At 43.5% G+C, this 20528-nt stretch overlaps 1 non-coding gene across 1 annotated transcript; it reads left to right on the forward strand.

Annotated features, from left to right (window-relative positions):
* The first annotated feature begins 18755 nt into the window (after positions 1-18755).
* Positions 18756-18862, forward strand: LOC138880599 (small nucleolar RNA R71). Its single transcript, XR_011403328.1, has one exon. It is a non-coding gene; the product is annotated as a small nucleolar RNA R71 (small nucleolar RNA).
* The last annotated feature ends 1666 nt before the right edge of the window (positions 18863-20528 follow it).

Raw genomic sequence — 20528 nt, forward strand, 5'->3', positions numbered from 1 at the left:
TCCGAAGAAGAGGCTGAGGAGTTCCTGAGGAAGATGAAAGTGCAGGACTACTCCGTGGTCGAACAGCTGAGAAAAACACCGGCCCAGATCTCGTTGCTGTCATTACTGATCCATTCTGAGGAGCATCGACGGGCTTTGATGAAGATATTGAACGAAGCTCATGTACCCAATGAGATTTCTGTAAACCACCTGGAAACCATTGCCAACAAGATTTTCGAGGTGAACAGGGTAACGTTCTCAGATGATGATCTGCCGGTGGAAGGTACGGAGCATAATAAAGCTCTATACCTAGCTGTCAAATGTGAAGACTCGGTGGTAACTCGAGTATTGGTAGATAACGGCTCAAGCGCCAATATTTGTCCACTATCTACCCTGAACCAGTTAAAAATCGACCACGTAAGGATCCACAAGAACAGTATCTGTGTCCGAGGGTTTGACGGAAACGGAACAGCCACTGTAGGGGATGTTGTACTTGAACTGACCATTGGTCCGGTCCTGTTTACCATGGAATTCCAGGTGTTGGACGCCACAGTATCTTATAACCTGCTATTGGGACGACCATGGATTCATGCAGCCAAAGCGGTGCCCTCCACCCTACATCAGATGGTGAAGTTCGAGTGGGAAAGACAAGAGGTCGTGTTACACGGCGAGGATACAACGTGCACCACGGGCGGAGCCATTGTACCTTTCATAGAGACCGCTGATGACAAAGGTCCTTGGGTCTACCAGATTTTCGATACAGGGTCGGCCAACAAAATTTCTGAAGGAGAAATCATCCCGCACCCTAGGGTAGCTGCCGCAACAGTCATGATGGTCTCAGAAATGCTGGGTAATGGATTTGTGCCGGGAAAAGGCCTGGGAGTCGAGCTTCAAGGGATTGTCCAACCTGTCTCCCTTCCTAAAAATCTGGAAACTTTCGGATTGGGGTTCAAACCAACCGCAGCAGATAGGAAGCAAGCGCGAAAAATGAGGAAGAGGGTTTGGTTTCTGCCTAAACCAGTGCCACGTCTCTCAAGGTCTTTTGTCAAAGCAAGTGCCAAGGGGTCACCGGTCCCAAAGATTCTAGGACCTTTGATCGGTATAAATGAGGACCTGAATCAGAGTTTTGAGAGGCTATTCGCGGATGTCAGTATGGTGGAAGCTGGAGAAGGTTCCAGCAGAGCAGAGATACAGTTTGTGGGGCCTGAGGCCAAAACCAACAATTGGACTGTTACTCCTCTTCCGGTCCGAGGGGAGTCTTGGTAGTAGGCTTTGATTTATGTTTTGTTTGTTTGTTTTGTTCGGATTATTCCAGGGTGTAATCCAAATTTTACGTTTGTCTTGTAAAAGTGTGAACCCTTTTATCCCGCAAGTTTAATAAAGTTCTCTCTTTTTGTCCTATTTTAATTTTTGTTTTGTTCTTTTTCTTTCTGAACAGTTCTCTTTTTACTGGTTCTAATGACATGGCATGCACAGCGGATCTTCGACCTAGTCTAATAAATCAATCTGAATCCGACTCAATGATGCAAGAGGACGTTTGTGACAATGAATCTGAATGTGACGAAGGTGAAGCCTTCGAAGGGATAAACCGAGAACTGTACCAATTTGAGGAAAAACCCAAACCCAACCTAAATGACACTGAGGCTGTGAATCTAGGAGACGCTGATAACGTCCAAGAAACCAAAATTAGCATCCACATTGAGCCGAATGTCAGGGAAGAATTGATCAAAACCCTCACGGAATTCAAGGATGTTTTTGCATGGTCATATGACGATATGCCTGGATTAAGCACCAATTTAGTGGTTCACAAACTGCCCACTGACCCGGCATACCCTCCGGTCAAGCAAAAACTAAGGAAATTTAAAACAGAAATGAGTGTAAAGATCAAAGAAGAGGTGATTAAGCAGTTGCAGGCGAAGGTCATTCGGGTCACTCGATATCCCGAGTGGTTGGCCAATGTGGTACCAGTCCCAAAGAAGGATGGAAAAATCAGGGTGTGCGTCGACTACCGCAACCTCAACAAAGCAAGTCCCAAGGACAATTTTCCGTTACCCAACATTCATATCCTGATCGATAATTGCGCGGGGCGCGAGATCGGATCCTTTGTGGATTGCTATGCGGGTTATCATCAGATCCTAATGGACGAGGAGGATGCGGAAAAGACAGCGTTTATTACGCCATGGGGAACTTACTGCTATCGGGTAATGCCGTTCGGATTGAAGAACGCCGGGGCAACGTACATGCGAGCAATGACTGCTGTGTTTCATGACATGATACACAAAGAAATCGAGGTGTACGTCGATGATGTGATCATAAAATCTTGGCGTCAGGAGGACCATGTAGCAGACCTAAGGAGGTTTTTCCAAAGACTCCGAAGGTATGATATCAAGCTTAACCCGGCCAAATGCGCATTTGGGGTTCCATCAGGAAAGCTGTTAGGGTTCATCGTCAGTTGACGAGGGATTGAGTTAGACCCATCCAAAATTGAATCCATCCGAGATTTGCCACTGCCAAGGAACAAAACAGAGGTGATGAGTTTGCTGGGTAGACTTAATTACATCAGCAGGTTCATCGCTCAACTCACAGCGACTTGTGAGCCCATATTTCGACTGATAAGAAAGGATGCTGCGGTAGGCTGGACGGCAGAGTGTCAGGAGGCCTTCGACCAAATCAAAGGGTATCTGTCTAATCCACCCGTATTGGTCCCGCCTAAGCCTGGGAAGCCCTTAATTCTTTACCTGACGGTCCTGGAAAATTCATTTGGTTGTGTACTGGGGCAACATGATGACACGAGGAAGGAAGGAGCAGGCCATCTACTATCTTAGCAAGAAATTCACAGTACATGAGGTCAAGTACACTCAACTCGAGAAAACATGTTGCGCCCTAACTTGGGTAGCTCAGAAGTTGAAACACTACCTGTCTTCGTATACTACTTATCTCATATCCCGTTTGGACCCATTGAAGTATATCTTTCAGAAACCTATGCCCACGGGAAGGTTGGCAAAATGGCAAATTCTGCTCACAGAGTTTGATATCGTCTATGTGACGAGGACAGCCATGAAAGCCCAGGCGCTGGCCGATCATCTGGTAGAGAATCCTGTTGATGAAAAATACGAGCCTTTAAGAACGTATTTTCCCGACGAAGAGGTAATGCATACAAATGAGTTGGAATTACCTGAGGAGCCGGGTTGGAAGCTTTTCTTCGATGGAGCTGCAAACGCAAAAGGGGTTGGAATAGGAGCAGTACTCATTTCTGAAACAGGACTCCATTATCCTGTTACGGCTCAACTACGCTTCTATTGCACCAATAATATGGCCGAGTATGAAGCTTGCATTCTGGGTCTGCGCTTAGCTGCGGACATGGATGTCCAAGACGTCTTGGTCTTGGGAGACTCGGACCTCTTGGTACATCAAATTCAGGGTGAATGGGAAACACGAGATTTAAAGCTCATACCACACCGACAATGCTTGCATGATCTGAGCAAGCGATTTCGATCGGTGAAGTTCAAACATATCCCGAGAGTTCACAATGAGGTTGCGGATGCCTTGGCAACCTTAGCATCAATGCTGCACCACCCTGACAAAATGTAGGTTGATCCTCTGCACATCCAGGTCCGTGATCAGCACGCTTATTGCAACGCCGTAGAAGAGGAACCAGATGGCGAACCCTGGTTTCATGACATCAAGGAATACCTCAGAATGGGGACATATCCAGAACAGGCCACTGGAGACCAAAAAAGAGCCCTTCGGCGTCTGTCGAATAGTTTCTTCCTCAGCGGAGGAGTGTTGTACAAAAGAACCCCGGATTTGGGATTGTTGAGATGCATAGATGCCGATCAAGCCACGACGGTTATGGCAGAAGTACATGTTGGAGTTTGTGGGCCACACATGAGCGGATATGTATTGGCAAGGAAGATCCTTCGAACAGGATGTTATTAGCTCGCCATGGAACACGACTGTATCACTTTCGTGAGGAAATGCCATCAGTGCCAGATACATGGAGATCTGATCTATTCTCCACCAACAGAGTTACATACGATGCCAGCACCCTGGCCATTTGTAGCATGGGGCATGGATGTCATTGGACCTATCGAACCGGCAGCATCCAACGGTCATAGGTTCATTCTAGTGACCATTGATTACTTCACCAAATGGGTTGAGGGTAAAACCTTCAAGTCGGTAACTAAAAAGGCAGTGGTGGATTTTGTGCATTCCCATATCATCTGCAGATTTGGGATCCCAAAAGTAATCATCACGGATAACGGTGTGAATCTTAATAGCAGCCTGATGAGAGAGGTATGCCAACAATTCAAGATTACACACCGCAATTCCACCCCATATTGTCCCAAGGCGAATGGAGCAGTCGAAGCAGCCAATAAGAATATCAAGAAGATACTGCGAAAAATGGTGGAAGGGTCCAGACAATGGCACGAGAGATTACCCTTTGCTCTGTTAGGTTACCGCACTACCGTCCGGACTTCCATAGGTACAACTCCTTATTTGTTAGTGTACGGAACTGAGGCTGTAATACCAGCGGAGGTCGAAATTCCGTCCCTCTGGATTGTCGCTGAGGCCGGGATTGATGATGAGGAATGGGTCAAAGCTCGATTGGAACAGTTGAGCTTGATAGATGAGAAAAGATTGGCAGCAGTGTGCCATGGTCAGCTATACCAGAAGAGAATGGCGAGAACATATAATAAGAAGGTACGCCCCAGGAAGTTTGAAGTAGGGCAGCAGGTATTGAAGAAAATCCTCCCACATCAGGTCGAGGCAAAAGGCAAATTCGCCCCAAATTGGCAAGGGCCTTATATCGTGACCAGAGTGTTGTCCAATGGTGCTTTGTGTTTGACAGATATCGAGGGAAGATGTGTCGACATGGCTATCAATTCTGATGCAGTCAAGAGATATTATGCGTAATTTCTTTAGATTATGGCAATTTTTGGTTCGTTTGTTTGTATCTGGTATTTATTGGATAATGAAATGACGGAGGCAATTCTTTCTTCTATCCAAACACTTTAACCCTTGCTTCCCCCTTTGAGCCTTAAGTTATTCTTTCATACCCCTCTTTTGGAATCACTAATGGAAAAGACATGAAAAAAAGGAAAATGAAAAAAAAGGAGAAAGAAAAGAAAAAGAAGATAAAAATCATAAGAAATACAAAACCGTGGGAACTACATTTGACCTGATTCCTTAAAGAGGATACGTAGGCGCCTCACGGCTCGGTCATAGTGTGCATCATAGTGTATATAGGATGCATAATGTACATAGTGTGCATAATAGGCATAGTGTGCGTAACGCACATAGCTCAACATAAGTATAAAAAAATAAAATTCCCCCAAGCAAGAAAACTGGGGCAGAGGCTATGTTTTAAGTTCCAACAAAGGTTTGATTCCAAAAGTTGTAGCAGATCACCCATCAAAATTATTTTCATTTTTGATAGCCTTTCTTTAGCCCCACACCAAAACCAACATCGAACGTCCAAAAGACCTCCCGATCAATATCCAAGAGATGCCAAGTCAGGCAAATAAAGCCGAGAATAATACACCGATCCCCAGCAAAGAAGAGATCATAAGACTGGGAATGAATTGATGGTCAAAGGAATCTCCAGAAGAGAGGGTCGTATCGACAACACCCCGATTCCTCAATGAAGAAATAAAATGAGAGAGTCTTATCGGTGAAAACCTTCACAGGCACCATAAGGCGTCAGGAGATGAGAGAAAAGAGAGAGTCTCATTAGTGAAAACCCCTCGAAGGGCACTATGAGGCGACAAGACAGATCAACAAAAAGCAACCACATTCGCAATGAAATGGACACTCATTTATCATCCCAGCAAGTCAGACCATCGGGCAAATCGATTGATACAACTAGACTGGGTCGGGAATCTATGGTGCACGTCATGATCACGGGGACCAGTCATGTCCTCCAGATAAGTTCTTCTGAGTTTCTTCTCCCACCAAATATTTGTTCAGAAAGATTTTCTCCTTTTTTTATCTTTTATTTCTCTTCCTAAAATTTGTCTTGAAAAGGATTTTTTCAAAGCTTACTACCAGAGACCGGAAGGGGATTCATCAAATGCAGGATAACCCCAACAGTCCTAAAGGCTGGCCCCAAGCACTGCAATGTTGTGCCCTGCAGTTTTGGAGGAAGTAAACTCCTAAAGGGAGTGGTTTCGAGAGTAAAAGCAGACTCCCACAGCATGTACTGTAAAAAGAGAGAAGAAAAGGGGGATAAATGGAAAACCGTCCCCCAGCAGGCCGGAAACCCCCAACAAGCGATTTTTTCCGCCAACCAATTATGGGGACACGGAGCAAGAAAAAAGGAAAGAGAAGGAGAAGCATCCACCGGAAAGGCACCTCTTCCCACCATAAGTGAAACTGACTGAATCCTTTTGTCTGCTGCAGGAAAACAAAGGATTGATAATGGCAGCAAGACGCACCGCCAGGGAAATCACCAAAAACCGGGGCAGAAATTTTTTTACCGATTGTCAAAAATTTTCTCGGAAGAACGGGGAAACAATCTCAATACATTTAAGTTCTAGGTCGCCCACCAGTATAATGCGGGAATACATTTAAGTTCTAGGTCGCCCACCAGTAAAATGCGGAAATACATTTAAGTTCTAGGTCGCCCACCAGTAAAATGCGGGAATACATTTAAGTTCTAGGTCGCCCACCAGTAAAATGCGGGAATACTTTTTCAGCTCTAGGTCGCCCACCAGTAAAATGCGGGAATACTTTTAAGTTCTAGGTCGCCCACCAGTAAAATGCGGGAATACATTTAAGTTCTAGGTCGCCCACCAGTATAATGCGGGAATACTTTTAAGTTCTAGGTCGCCCACCAGTAAAATGCGGGAATACATTTAAGTTCTAGGTCGCCCACCAGTAAAATGCGGGAATACTTTTAAGTTCTAGGTCGCCCACCAGTAAAATGCGGGAATACTTTTTCAGCTCTAGGTCGCCCACCAGTAAAATGCGGGAATACTTTTAAGTTCTAGGTCGCCCACCAGTAAAATGCGGGAATACATTTAAGTTCTAGGTCGCCCACCAGTATAATGCGGGAATACTTTTAAGTTCTAGGTCGCCCACCAGTAAAATGCGGGAATACATTTAAGTTCTAGGTCGCCCACCAGTAAAATGCGGGAATACATTAAAGTTCTAGGTTGCCCACCATTAAAATGCGGGAATACGTTTAAGTTCTAGGTCGTCCACCAGTAAATGCGGGAATACTTTTCAGCTCTAGATTTTGGAATCAGTAACCCCACCTGAAGGTGGAAGGTTACAACAGAGACCCCCAAGCAGGAAACAATAAAATCCCCAGCACCAAGAAGCAGAAGGCTGCAAAGGCAAGCGCGCGATTCAAAAGGAAGAACGAACGCGTCTCAAAAGAGCAGTTTGGAAACGTTATAACATGCCCAACATAACAAACTGTGATACCACTGAAGAAACCATTGGAAGGTTTAAAGAAGAGGGCCATGTTCCCAGCAGATCAAGCAAAGTGATGAAAACTGGCATTCAGAAAAGGCGAAGGACCAGCATCATCTCCCAAGTTCACAAAATAAAGGCATCAGAGGAAAGTGTTAGCCGACAAGAAAGCAAGGCAACAAGAACAAGTTGAAGATAGATGAGATCTCATACTCTAGCTTAGCTTCTTGTTTTTCCTTTCAAGAACAATGTAACAAGGAGATCAGTGAGCAGTAGCATCCTACAGCAGCATGCAACAGCGCACAACAGCAGCGAGCACTACAGTCACACGGTAGTCCCAGCTACCAAAATTTCCCGAACTACATTGACCTGATTCCTGTTCAGCCCTGGATATGTAGGAAACCTTTGAAGCAAAGGTTCGGTCAAATCTTTTTAAAAAAAATGCTTCACACGGAGTATTCGGACGGGCAAAAATCGCTCGCTTTATCTTTGCGCGAAAAACCTTCGTGTCTTCGTGCAAAGAGGGGCAGCTGTAAGCACGTGATTTTTGCTTCCCGGACAATCGCTCCAAAAGAAAACAAAAATAGTGACAAATGACTCCGCTGTACAATTTTTCAATTTTTTCTTTTTTCATGGCATGTGCTGTTAGTCATTTGTGGTTCGGTCCTTGTTGCATTTGATCTTATCAATCAAAATAGAACTTATGTCTATCATGGTAATCAAACCGTAATTCGGTCGTTGAAAGAAAATTCGAAATATACATATATGCATCGTTCGTTCTAGGTTGTGATTTAACTTACTTAAATATTTTTGTGATAATTGTGTTAAAATGTTACATTGTTGTTTGTTTTAATTTCATTGTTTTATTATTATTATTTCATTTTTTGTTTAAAAATAGAAAACAAAAGAAAAGAGTGAATGAAAATCAGTTTGGGCCCAAGAAATAAAACAAAAATAGGCCCAAACCAGCACACAAGTCCGGTCCAAACCAGGCCTGCCCAGGCACCTCCCAAAACGACGCCGCATCGGGCGTCTAACCTGAGCCGTTCAACCACACTAATCCAACGGTCCACCTCAGCACCCGTAACCCGACCTGTTTAGCCGGTCCAACCCAACCCATCACTTAAACCCAAATGACCCCGTTTTAATACCAAACGACCTCGTCTCACCCCTCACCATCAGATCCAAGCCGTTGAGATCATCTGATCCAACGGCTCAGATCTAAACCCCTAGACCATATATAAGCTTTCTATCACACCTCACGCCCCCTATCCGAACCCCCCCTTCACTCATCTCCTTCCCCAAGCCTGAAACCCCCCCCCCCAAACCCTAGCAGCCGCCCTGATTCCCCTTTCACCAGAACTCGGCGGCATGAACGCCGATGACCCCCTCCTGAACACCCTAGGACCACCTCACTCTCCTGAACATGGATCTGTTACCCCTAGCCTCGAATCACCTTCCTTCGTCTCGAATCTTCATTTGAAGATTCGAGTCGAACTCTGACCAATGCCAAACCCCACCATCTTCATACCAGACACTCCCTTGACCCCCCTCGTGACCAAACCAGGCTTGGTTTGGTCCGAATCTACCCACAACTCTTAGAATCTCAAATCTGAGAATCCAAAACCTAGAACATGAATAGACTTGGAAACCGGCCAGTCTTAACAAGGTTTGAGGTCTAATAGACCTTAATCAAGGTGTTCTCATGTGAGAACACCCTGATTAAAGTTTGTTCGGCCTCAAGGGGTCAAAATTGAGTCAGATTTGGTTCAATTTGGTTTGGACATTTTCCGGTAAGTTTTTCTTGTCCTTTTTGTTTTATTCAACTGCTAATTAAGTTGTCAGCATGTTTCGTTGTGTTTGTTTGTTATTTGTTGTTATTTTTCATCCGGATTTTTTCCATCTCTGTCAAAAAAAACCTTTTATTTGGTCAGTTGATTTTCTGTGTGTTCTGAATGTATTCTGTGGTATACATGATCGTCAATTAGATTAGTCGTCAAATGAGTTAATTCATATAGGTTCCCAGTTGATTGAACAAAGTTGTCTGAAGTCATTCGGGACTCTGTACGTGTTGTTTATATGAACGATTGATTGTTATGTGTTACAATTAATATAGTCGAGTCGATGTATGTCGTCAATTAGTTTCAGTCATTAATGGTAACAACTTGATTCGTGTTGTTTATTTCTGCTGTGATCGCATTTGAATCCCATTAGGAACTGAATTGTATTGCCTATTGGTTTTGTTCAATTTGAATTAAAGAACATCTAGGGGTAGGTTATAATGGCAGTTAAGACTTTGAGCTTAAATGGATGCCATGTTCATTTAGTTCAGATTGTGGGCAGCATGCGTATGGTCAGCTGTTTTGGATTAAAATAGTCTGACAGCACATGCTGTCAGATTATATTCTTGCTGCCCATGGCCTGTTTTAGTTTAATAAATATTAAAAGGGGGCTGTCAGGGATCTCATGGGAGTTTGGTTATTTAAAATAACTGAGTGGAAAAACAACGGGGAGGGGGAATTTTGAGTTGTCACACAGCCTGTAAAGTGCTGAATTCAGGCTATAAAAGAGGCAGACCTTCCATTTAGAAAGGGATTATTTTTTTTGGAGCCTAAGAGAGAAGGTTTTCTTAAAAGAAAAACTGAAAGAAAGACACATAAATTCAGAGGATATTGTAACCAAACATTGTCTGTAAACTGCATAAGAATTAACATTGGTCAAGCTGTCTTGGCCAAGTTCTGTTGTTTGCCCTGATTGAGCTGCTTGTGATTGTTGAACTGCTGGTGTTGCTGCATTGAATACTCCGTTATTTCTGTTGGTTCATTACTCTGGTTCTGGAATTGTTTGTTTGTTGCTCGACTGCTCTTGAGTTTCATCATTGTTGGCTGGTTGTTGTTGCTGTGTTGTTGCTGTGTATCTGCTGTTGCTGTGTTTGTTGCATACGACTCAGCTGATCATTCCCTTCTTCCTTTGCTTTCCTTACCAGGTACACAATTACACTATCAATGTAACTCGAAAGTTTGAGCAATGAGTGTAAAAGAGAAGATCTGCAGATGTTTCTTTTTATGTACATGGACTGTTGTGTTAAATGTCATGTAGTGTCTAATAGCTCACATTTTTGTTTGGGATACTGAAGGTAGCTTACAAGCCTAGTTGATGTCAATGTAGGGGATTGAATGATAGTTGTATATGAATGCTGTTAGATAAAGGTATTCCCAATGCAGTAGGTTGTATCTTGGATTTAGTTTAATTGTGTAGTATAATTCTTTAATGTATGCTAAGCATGAAAACTGTACCCTACTAGTTAAGTTCTTTCTCTTCCGATAAAATTGCCTCATCTAACTGATAAACCATGCTTTAGAACAAAGAACATAAGGCTTGCAATCTCAACCTCATGAAGGTTGAGCCTAGGTCAAAATAGACCAAGCAGGCCCGCATCAAAAATAGTGGCCCAGGCCCAACCGCTACTGCTTGGTTTGGGGTTTGGGCCCTTAATATTCGTTTGGCTGATTGTGTACGTGGCCGTGCTTCTGATTTTGCGCAAGCACTCGGAATTCTGTTATAGATAACTTACAAGCATATAATTAACTAGGACTGTCTCTGTTTTCAATTAGTAGAGACAAACGCGACAAGAAACGTAGTTGCTATAGGATATCCTTTTAAAATAAGGACGAGATGAGCCTCGACAAATAAAAACGCACAAGCTGTGGGGCCCTCGTTAAATGTATATATCGAAGCATTCAGTTTCCAAGGCGGGTCGTTTAGCAAATCTCACGACCCTCCCGGAATAATAACGCGATAGCCTCTTTAAGCACGTATTTAATAATTTTACCTTCTTAAATTCGGGTGCGCATTTATGTGACCCAAATCCAAATCTCAATCGAGTCGAGATATATCGATAACCACGGGTACATTGATGTAACGTGGTTCGAGATATGTTTTCACGACGTTGCAATTCTCGTAAAAATAATAATAATGACAAAAGCGGTTAAAAGTTAAATTTTGCACACAGGTTCAACATGTATTAAATCAGATAATCAAGCCAAATATAACAGTTGAGCGACCGTGCTAGAACCATGGAACTCGGGAATGCCTAACACCTTCTCCCGGGTTAACAGAATTCCTTATCCAGATTTCTGGTACGCAGACTGTAATATGAAGTCATTCTTTTCCTCGATTCGGGATTAAAATTGGTGACTCGGGACACCCTAAATCTCCCAAGTGGCGACTCTGAAATAAATAAACAAATCCCGTTTCGATTGTCCTTTAATTGGAAAAAACTCCCTTGCGCCCTCTCGGGTGCAAAAAAGGGAGGTGTGACAACTAGCCTCTCAGAATCCGCAACAGCCTTCTGTCACGGTCCAACCGCGGTAACGCTGGGACCGCGACAGTCCATCGCCAGTTCTGGTTTTGCTGCCTTCGCGTGGTGCACTTAGCGGATATTGTAAGATTGGCCTCTTTTTCTCCATAATTGATCCCAAAAGTAATCCATAGACTTCTTTTATTGTATATAGCCTACAAAGCATGAAAAGCACTAATCAGAGCATTTTGTTATCACTTTTTACCATAAAAACTATACAAGAAGGTGTTTCTTTAGGGCCTAATTATAGTCCAATTCACCTATTATCAACACCCCACACTTAAATCTTTGCTCGTCCTCGAGCAAATTGAACCACACTTCTAGGCCTAATCGTTCGATGCATTACCCAATTTATGTCACACCCACCATTATGAAAGAACAACCTAAGCAGTGCAACAGCTACACCTCAGATGAAGACTCTAATGTCATGCCACACTCGTGCTTACTCTAGTTACTCTAAATAGAGGTGAAAACTTGCTTTTTCTTCCTGAGTCACATGCCCCTCACATCATATTTCTGAGAGAAGTTCCACACACATAAAATCAAGCAACAAGGAACTATAGACAGAATGAATCCGCTCACTCTCAGTGAAGAACATTCACATGCCACACAGATACATCATAAGCTTGCCCTTAGTGTAATACTCTACTAATCAAGTTGTTCAGTCCAAGATCAAGAGGTCTTTATTTGGTTATAATGTAGGCTAAGGGACAGGTAGGATATATTTGGATATAGTGACTAACCTCCCTAAGTACGTTTAATACAATCGTTTCCCTTTATTCCAATTTCCATGTTCAAACCCAATCATTCTTCCACACTTGTTTCATAGGCTACCCCCACTTTTCTTTAGGTGCAACTGGCCTCTTTTTTTTTAACAGCCATTGCACCATTCAAGTATTTTCCTAATTTTCTTTTTCCCACTTCATTACTACCCCACACTTTGACTTTTATATGCTCTTTAACGATTCAAGTGCTTCTAGGAGGTACAGGTTCAAACAGTCAAACTATTCAAACACAGGAATGTAGGTTGTTGTAAGGTTATCAAAGAACAGGCTTCAGGCTCGAAGGGGTTAACTATGGCAATATGTACAGTGGATTCATAAGTATACAGGCTACACAAGGAAATGCCTCAATCATCTCTAAGACCAAACAACTTCTATTTCGCTTTGCAAACACACAGGGCAAGTTCTAGGTATCGCATGCAAGCACAGAATACAAGTATTATCTCACACACACTTGGCATGTAACTCATTCCGAATTAGTTTGTCAACACACTCACGTGAGCGTTCAAGAAAGACAAGGTGTGCAGAATTAAGGCATAAAATTACGAGTCTACAAACCCAACCATTTAAACATCAATCATGGACAAAAGAAGCAAATAATGGATAAAAGGAAAGAAAAGGAAGAAAGAAAAAACAAAATTACACTAAAACACTACACTAAGTTATGTAAAAGAAAGAGAAAAGAATAGAGAAGCTTACCTTGAGAAGGAATGGAAGGGATAGGTTGTGGAGAGAGAGAGATGGAGAAGAAAGGAGGGGCAACAATGGGGGTTTGAGGGATGAGAGATTGTGTGAAAGAGAGAAGAGAAGATAGAATGGGATGGGGGATGCGGGTGGGTTAAAGAAAAGAAGGGTTTGGGGGAATAGTGGGGGGTTAGGTTTATTAAAAAGGGGGGGGGGATAAAAAAAGAGGAAAAAAGAAAAAAAATCTGCACTTACCTGGCCCGCGCTGGTCTACCACGGTCCTACCGCGGTTACGCTGGGACCGCGGTAGACCCCTTTCAGAGGTTGTATCTGACCGCGGTCCTATCGCAGGTATGCTGGGACCGCGGTAGACCCCTTTTAGAGGGTGTATCTGACCACGGTCCTACCGCGGTTACGCTGGTACCGCGGTAGACTTCTTTCAGAGGAGTTCCTTGACTGCGGTCCGACCGCGGTTACGCTGGGACCGCGGTCTGGGCATGTTCCTGCTACTTTACATTTTTTTTAAAGTTATGCATTACACTTACAACATATTCGTGGGTTGCATCCCACGCAGCGCCTGATTTAACGTCGCGGCACGATGCAGATGAGCGCATTTAAGGCTTGCTCGACCTCTGTGGTTCAGTCAGGTGTAGCTCAGACACTTCCTTTGGTTCGCTCATGCCCACATATAGTTTCAATCTCTGCCCATTGACTCTAAATGTACGAGAGTCTTTCTCTGTGGCAATCTCGACAACACCTAAAGGGAAAACTTCAACCACTCTAAATGGTCCAGACCATCGCGACCTGAGTTTACCCAGAAATAGCCTTAATCGTGAGTTATAAAGCAACACCATATCTCTAGGATTGAAATTTCGCTCCACAATGTTCTTATCGTGCAACCTCTTCATTCTTTCCTTATACAACCTTGTGCTCTCAAAAGCAAGATGTCTGAACTCGTCGAGCTCATGCAATTCTGTGATCCTCGTTGTGCCCGCAGCCTCGATGTCTAGATTCAGCTATTTCAGTGCCCACCACGCTCTATGTTCAAGTTCCACTAGCAAATGGTAGGCCTTCTCGAACACCAACTTATATGGTGACATACCAATCGGTGTTTTAAAAGAAGTTCTATAGGCCCAGAGTGCATCATCTAACTTTTTCGCCCAATCAGTTCTTGTGGCGTTTAGAGTCTTGGTTAGCACACTCTTTATTTCTCTGTTGGACACTTCAACCTGCCCACTAGTTTGCTGGTGATAAGGGGTAGCCACCTTGTGGCGTACATCATACTTTGCAAGTAACTTCTCGAAAGCTCTATTACAGAAGTGAGTGCCTCCGTCACTGATAATCGCTCTTGGTGTCCCAAATCTGGTGAATATGTTCTTCTTAAAAAACCCCACCACCACTCTTGCATAATTAGTGGGCAACGCTGCAGCTTCTACCCATTTGGAAACGTAATCCACAGCAACAAGTATGTACTTATTGCCATAGGAGCTAACGAAGGGACACATGAAGTCAATCCCCCAGACATCAAACACTTCCACCTCTTGAATTGGGTTCATGGGCATCTCATGGCGACGGGAAATGGTCCCGGTCCGCTGACATTCATTGCAGCCCTTCACCCATTGGTGCGCATCTTTAAACACTGTTGGCCAATAGAATCCGGCCTCAAGCACTTTCGCAACTGTCCTGACCCCTCCAAAATGTCCTCCATAAGCCGATGCGTGACAAGCCTGCAAAATAGAAGATTGTTCTATCTCGGGGACACACCTCTGGATCATATTGTCACCACAAATTCTAAACAGGTAAGGCTCATCCCAATAGTACATGCGGCAGTCATGATAAACCTTTTTCTTTTGTATAGATGAAAGGTTGTAGGGAACTATACCGCAGGCCAGGTAATTTACAAAATCTGCATACCATGGCGCTTTCTCAAGATTAGTAGCGAGCAGATGCTTGTCTGGAAAGGTTTCCAGAATATCTTCAGCCTCAACTGCATTTTCAGCTCCCTCAAGTCGTGATAGATGATCATCGACTTGATTCTCTGTGCCCTTACGGTCACGAATTTCAAGGTCGAATTCTTGCAGCAGTAACACCCAACGAATCAAGCGCAGCTTATACTCCTTCTTCTCAATCAAGTACCTGAGAGCTGCATGATCAGTATATACAATTACCTTAGAACCAATCAGATATGATCTGAACTTGTCGAAGGCAAACACCACAGCCAACATCTCCTTCTCAGTCATAGTATAGTTCAGCTGGGCTCCACTCAGCGTTCTACTCGCATAGTAGATTGGATGCATCAGCGTGTCCTTCCGCTATCCCAGCACTGCCCCCACTGCGTAGTCACTGGCATCACACATGAGTTCGAATGGTTGCTCCCAGTTAGGGGCAACAGTGATAGGTGCTGTGACCAGTCTCTTTTTTAGCTCCTCGAATGCTACCCTGCAATCATCAGAAAACAAGAAAGGGTGATCTTTTTCTAACAACTTACAGAGAGGGTTGGCAATTTTTGAGAATTCTTTTATGAATCTCCGGTAGAAACCGGCATGCCCAAGGAAGCTTCTGATTGCTTTGACTGAAGTTGGAGGAGGTAGCTTTGCTATTACATCCACTTTAGCACGATCCACCTCAATTCCTTTTCTTGACACCCGGTGCCCCAAGACTATGCCTTCTTGTACCATGAAGTGGCACTTCTCCCAGTTCAGAACCAGGTTAGTCTCGATACACCATTTCAGCACACGCGTCAGATTTATTAGGCACTCATCAAATGAATTCCCCACCACTGAGAAGTCATCCATGAACACCTCCATTATGTCCTCTACCATGTCAGTGAATATAGCCATCATACACCGTTGGAATGTGGCGGGTGCGTTGCATAGGCCAAAGGGCATCCTCCGAAAGGCATAAATGCCATAAGGGCAAGTGAAAGAGGTTTTCTCTCTGTCCTCCGGTGCAATGGAAATCTGGTTGTATCTTGAATACCCGTCCAGAAAACAGAAGTGTGACCTCCCTGGCAGTCTGTCTAACATCTGATCAATGAAGGGAAGTGGGAAGTGGTCTTTCCGGGTGGCTAGATTTAGCTTTCTATAATCCATGCAAATTCTCCAGCCCGTGGCTGTTCTTGTAGAGATCAATTCATTGTTATCATTCTTAACTACCGTCATACCACCCTTTTTAGGTACACATTGAACTAGGCTAACCCAGCTGCTGTCAGAGATTGGGAAGATAATTCTCGCGTCTAACCACTTTATTACTTCCTTCTTCACCACTTCCTTCATGTTGGGGTTCAGCCTTCTTTGGTGTTCCCTGGAAGGTTTGTGTCCCTTTTCCAGTAGAATTTTGTGCATACAGTAGGCGGGGCTGATCCCCTTTATGTCTGCCATGGTCCACCCAATGGCAGTCTTGCACTCCTTAAGTACCTGCAAGAGTTGTTGCGCCTGCACATCTAACAAACTAGATGAGATAATAACAGGTAATGTGGAGTTAGGTCCAAGGAATTCATACCTGAGATGGTTGGGCAATGGCTTTAACTCCAGCTTTGGTGGTTCTTCGATAGATGGCTTGGCTGGAGGAGTCTCTCGATTTTCCAAGTGCAAGAGCTCAAATTCTAGAGTTCTATCCCAGAACCCTCTACCCTCTAATGCCAACACCCATTCTGCCAGTTCCTCTCCATTCACCTCATCCAAATTCATCAAATATGCAACAAGGGGGTCCTCAATGGTTAGCACCTCATCATCAGTCTCTACGATTACATCCACGGCATCAATAAGAGAACAATTGGCGAATTCACTTGGTTGCCTCATAGATTTCTGCACATTGAATGTTATCTCCTCATCGTTCAATCTCATCTTGAGCTCCCCGATTTCACAATCAATGAGAGCTCTCCTGTGGCCAAGAATGGTCTTCCCAAAATTATGGGAATCTCTTCATCCACTCTGCAGTCTAAGATCACAAAATCTGCAGGGAACACAAATTTCCCTACCTGAACTAGCACATCATCCAGTATACCAGAGGGTCGTTTCACTGTCCTGTCAGCCAGCTGCAACAACATAGAGGTGGGTCTAGCTCTTCCAATGACCAGCCTCTTATAAATCGCCAGGGGCATAAGATTGATGTTGTCCCCTAGATCACACAGTGCTTTAGCAAAAGCAAAATTACCAATAGTGCATGGAATTGTAAAGCTCCCTGGGTCAGACAGCTTTTCTGCAATTGGTCTAGTCACCACTGCACTACATGTCTGAGTAAGAGTAACTGTGGCCAAGTCTTGGAAATCAAACTTTCGGGACATCAAGTCCTTCATTATTTTTGCATACCCAGGCATCTCCTTCAAAGCTTCAATCAATGGTATGTTTACCTGGATTTGTTTCAGCATTTCGAAGAACTTCTTGTATTGTTCCTCCTTTTGGTACTTAGCCAGCCTTTGAGGGAAAGGTGCAGGAGGTCTCTTCTTCCCAATCAACTAGGATTGATCCTTATCAGCTGCTACATCAACTACTGGTTCCTGGACTGTCTCAGCTTCTTTCTCGGTCGCATTCTGGATGCTATTTTCTTCCTGGGCAGGCTGGACTGGCACCTCCATCAGTTTCGTTGACTCATCCAGCTCAATAGGTACTGGAATAAGTGTCTCAGCTTTTCTAGTTTCTCGAGCCCTCTCTTGCTCTACATCCAGGTCTCTGCCATTACGTAGACTTACCGCCATCAGCTGCTTTGGGCCTTGATATTTTGGATTTATCTGGGTGTTTGCAGGTAGTGTCCCATGAGGACGATTGTTCAGAGACATAGGAATTTGGCCCACCTGCACTTCAATATTCTTGATTGCTGCATCATGTGCATCCACTCTCTCATTAATCTTTGCATTAGACCCAATAACCTGCTGCATCATTGCCTAAAGTCTAGCAAACCCATCTTTCTGCCTTCCACCATGTTGCTGCTGAGGAGGGTGATACCCCTGCTGCTGATTCTGATTATTATATCCTTGTGGCCTTGGGTAAGGTGCCATATTGTTAGGGGGTCTCATACCTCCCATGTTTCCATTGTTGAACTGTGGATGGACTGGACTGTATTGCTGATTTTGCTGGCCCCAATTCTGACCACCCTGTCTCTGGACTCCATAATTAGACACGTAATTCATGTCTTCAGGGTAGTGGTGATGATCATGTTCTGCATTCCATTGGTTACCGATTGGCTGACTAATGCAAGATGCGCACAAGACCCCATTAGTAGTATCTACGATGTGTACCTGCTGCTTCTGCCCTGACTCTTCCACCTTTTTGGTGAGTATACTCATCTGTGTCAATAAGGTGGTCATATTTTCAGCCATAAAGTTGGATGGATATAAGGGCACTGAGTGAACCACTGGAGTGATAGGTGCATTCCTGGTTGTCCATCCCAAATTTTGTGCCATCTTGTCGAGCAGACTCTGGCCTTCTCTCCATGTTTTGCTCAAAAATGCTCCACCAGCTGAAGCATCAACAATGTTCTTCACGCTATCTGACAATCCCATGTAAAACCGCTGCCCCAACATCAGATCTGGAATACCATGGTGCGGGCATATAACCAGCATCCCTTTAAAACGCTCCCATGTTTCATGCAGTGTCTCCATTGGTCTCTGTTTAAAACTCAAAATTTCATCAATTTGTTGAGCAGTCTTATTGGGTGGGTGGAACTTGTTATGGAATTGCCTGACTAACTCATCCCAAGTTGTTATAGAATTTATGGGAAGTGAGTTTAGCCAAGTCTGGGCAGCTCCTGTCACTAAGAATGAAAAAAATAATAGCTTGATTACTTCAGGAGTTACGTTGGGCTGCCTTTGGGTTTTGCAGATAGAGAGGAAGTTCTTCAAGTGCTGCTGAGGATCTTCGACTTGCGACCCCGAAAATAGTCCCTTGTTCTGCAACAAGTGCAACATGTTATTCGTAATTTGGAATGACTCAGCCTGTATCTGCGGAACTACAATGATTGTGGACAGATTTCCAGCTGTGGGTTGTGCCCAGTCATAGAGAGCAGCCTCTGGCACTATTGGTACCGCTGGGTTTTCCTCGTGATCCCCCACGACTATTTCGACTTGTGTAGTTGTTGGTTGTTATTTGTTTTTCCGATTAGCCCGATTCAAGGCCTTGAAAACTTTCTCGGGATCTGATAATGCTTCAAATACTTCACCAGATCTCGATGAGTTTCTAGGCATGCACCTGTGCAACCAAGTCAACAAACGTTAAAATTTCAATGTAAAAATTGGGTATAGAGAAAGAATGATTACAATAAGAATTTTTGTACTTCTTTCAATTGTAATTGATAACACCGTTAATTCTCCGGCAACGGCGCCAAAATTTGATCTCGCCCAACTATGCCTTATAAAAGGACAATGCGGACGTTGCAAATATAACCTGAGTATTTATGCCCAGAGTCGAATCCACAGAGAATTAACCTATCAATTACTTTCGTTGGACTTACTAAATTCTTTAGAATCAACTTCCCCAAACATTGTGAATAACAGTTGATGGTATATTTAATAACTAAGATTGAAAGTCAATAAACAGTTGTAAACTAAATATGCTTAAGTTGTGAACAATAATGAGAAAGTTCTAAGGTAGTGATTTCCCCTATTGATGGAATCCCTTATGTTTATGTTTCATATAGATTTACCAATACATCTCTATCAACCATGAACACTCTTTTTACCGTGAATCTCTCCCGAGTAATCCCGATAATTTACTAGGCGCACTCTCCCGAGATACGCTAGCTGGCTTTGTTTCTTATAGTTCACTTTAGATTGCACCCAAGACTTCGTTATCCCTAATTCCGCCTTTAAACCCGCAGTTATAGATCCCTTTTATACTTTGGGAGTGATGTTGTTCAACAATTACCTAAATATGCACTCTCTCCCGAGTTATGCATACTAAATAGGCACAACTAATTGAGGATCCTGTCAATTAACTACAACAAACACGTAGTTAAACAAAGAGAGATTAAACTGGCAAACTATATTAACATAATCAAGAAGTTCATCCTTCAATAGGTTCCATCAAAACCCTAGATAAAGGATTTAGCTACTCATAACAATGGGTAAATAAACTATGAAAATATTCATGATCAAAATTGCAAGAAAAATAAAGAGAAGAAGAAAATATGATGTTTTGGGTGATCTCTCACACTTATTCTTCTTGCCAAAGTACTTTCTAAAAAATTACATGCCTCCCTTGGACGAGTTTTATTGTTTAATATGGGGTTTTGGGATAAAAATTCCGTGTTTTGCACTTCAGTCCCTCAATTTTCCGCTTCTTATCGCGGTCCTACCGCGGTCACGCCAG

Source organism: Nicotiana sylvestris, chromosome 10, assembly GCF_000393655.2.
Source record: "Nicotiana sylvestris chromosome 10, ASM39365v2, whole genome shotgun sequence".
In the NCBI taxonomy this organism is placed as follows: Eukaryota; Viridiplantae; Streptophyta; class Magnoliopsida; order Solanales; family Solanaceae; genus Nicotiana; species Nicotiana sylvestris.